Consider the following 2,301-nt stretch of genomic DNA (forward strand, 5'->3'; position numbering starts at 1 on the left):
ACAATTGGGGTAGACGCCTTTAGTATACTACTTCCGATTCACAAAGGAAAGTTTACCGGAAACCTATGGGAAACCCTCCTCCGCTACGCAGACTGGTATTCACTTCCCTAGCAACGATGTGACAACCAGTTTAAAGACGTGTTAGTAAAATATCTGTTTTTTAATGAACAGTGTAGCAATTAAATTGAATCTCACTATTGTTCTGAAAGACAACTTATCATGTCAATAAAAAAATATTGGTAGAAATATCTATCTTTGATCAAGCGGCTTTCTCTGTTGTGGTCTTTAGCGTCGCCTACTGGGTCGTGTTGCACACTGCATTGTGTTGAGCTTGACAGTGAGCAAAGAACCATCCACTTGTGGGTGCTGTGTTTGTGGACCACGTTTTCGAGGCCTATATTGTATCAGCTTCCTAAAATACCGTATATACAAAACAATATTTACACATTTGTAATTTGAAATTACAAATACTGATGTGTTTGACTTTGTCTTTCTCAACACAAAATGTTTCAGCGTTCCTTGTTCTTAACAACAGCCAAAATATCCTTCAAATAAACTGTTAAACAGCAGAGAAGCTTTGTAACTACATACATTTTCTTCCCAACTGGTTATCCTTGTCATCACCATGAACCACTGGATTCTGGATTCCAGAAAATGATTGTGTGTTTTTAAATGTTACTAAGTGTTACTCACATGCACTATCCTTCTTGTGAGTGATAGTTTCACCTGGTTTAATTGAGGTTGCAGTTGGTTACTCAGGTTTCTGATTTCTATAGTGTATGCAGTGACAAGGTTCAGAATGTCATTAAAAAACATCTAGTCCACAACACAGTATTCCTCTGTCATGCAAGCTGTCACAAACCAGCAGGCATAAAACAGAGATACAAACAGCCAATTCAAAAATCAAAATCAAAATAAATTATTGTTAAGTCAATAGTTTGTCATTTCAAAAGAAGACGGGATTACTTAATGGCCATTAGTCCAAATAATATCCTCCAATTAGTGTAGATGGTGCCAATGGGACCGTTGTCAACAGTATTACTTTACCACCTTGCCTATGCGAGAGCAATTCCAACAAGAGAGATGGTAGCTCATTTAAAGTGGCTGGTTAGAATGCCCTAGAACCTAGACGGGTGTTGAGAGGCTTTAATTACAATAGTCTCATAGCAACTGCTACTGGCCAATGACCTATTCAATTAAAATGATAAATTAAAATTATATTTTGTGTGAAGGTTGGGATAATATTTCTTGTGAATTGAAAAAAATGTGCTGTAACATACATATATAGGTAACATGTACAACATCAGCAACCTATGCATTGTTCATAGGTTTGTGCAGATCATACATCATATACTAAGATGAGAACCTTGAATACAAATTCACGCCTCAATGACAGCCTCGATCTCCCTCCCTCTCTCTGCGTCCTCTGTCTCTCCTAACCTAATTGTTGCAGAGTTTAAACTGTCAGTCATAGATGAGGGAGGGAGTGAAGGACACCCACACAGTTAAACACAGCATAGCCAATTAACTCTACCCTACCACCAGCGGCATTCTGGGTGGGCTGGCTGTTGTGTTGCTGACTCAAACACAGCCTGACACCCACACCAATATCCTTCTGCCCCTGTCATGGCCATTAACGTAAGTGATATTCTCGGATGCTTTGTGTGTAGGTGTCTCTATGTGTATGAATGTGTGTACATGTGTGTTTCTTTGACTGTGTGAAACAGTACAAAAAGTGTCTGTTTCATCCCTCTCATAATTTAATTGGCTCGTGTTGCAGTAGATTTAGCACATAATGTCTCCATTCTGACTTGAATGGCCTATACCTCATTAGCCTCCTCATTCTCTCCACAGGGAGCAAGATTGGTCTACCTGCTCTGGATCCATAACCCCACCCTCCCACATCAAACCCAAACGCACACTAGAATTAACTGGATTAGCTATTATACCACACAAACAAAAAGGTTATGTGATTAGTAACACTAATACCTAAATGTACAGGTACACTCTTGCACTCTTGTGGGGAGTTTCATGTTGTTCAATTGTAACTTGTTTCACTGCATGCTCTTATGGTTCTTCCCTTTGGCACTTATTTGGTTTTCCACAATGTATGCTTCATGTTTTGGCTGCCCGCAATGTTTGGGGCAATCTCGTTGTTATGATCAGTGACCTATGCTCTTTTGTAAAGCTCTCTCTTGGAAGTCGCTTTGGATAAAAGCGTCTGCTAAATGCATAAATGTAAATGTAAATCTGAATCTACAGGCACCATAAAACACTGATTAACCATATATTTAATATTCT

Source organism: Osmerus mordax, chromosome 10 (assembly GCF_038355195.1).
Source record: "Osmerus mordax isolate fOsmMor3 chromosome 10, fOsmMor3.pri, whole genome shotgun sequence".
NCBI lineage: Eukaryota > Metazoa > Chordata > Actinopteri > Osmeriformes > Osmeridae > Osmerus > Osmerus mordax.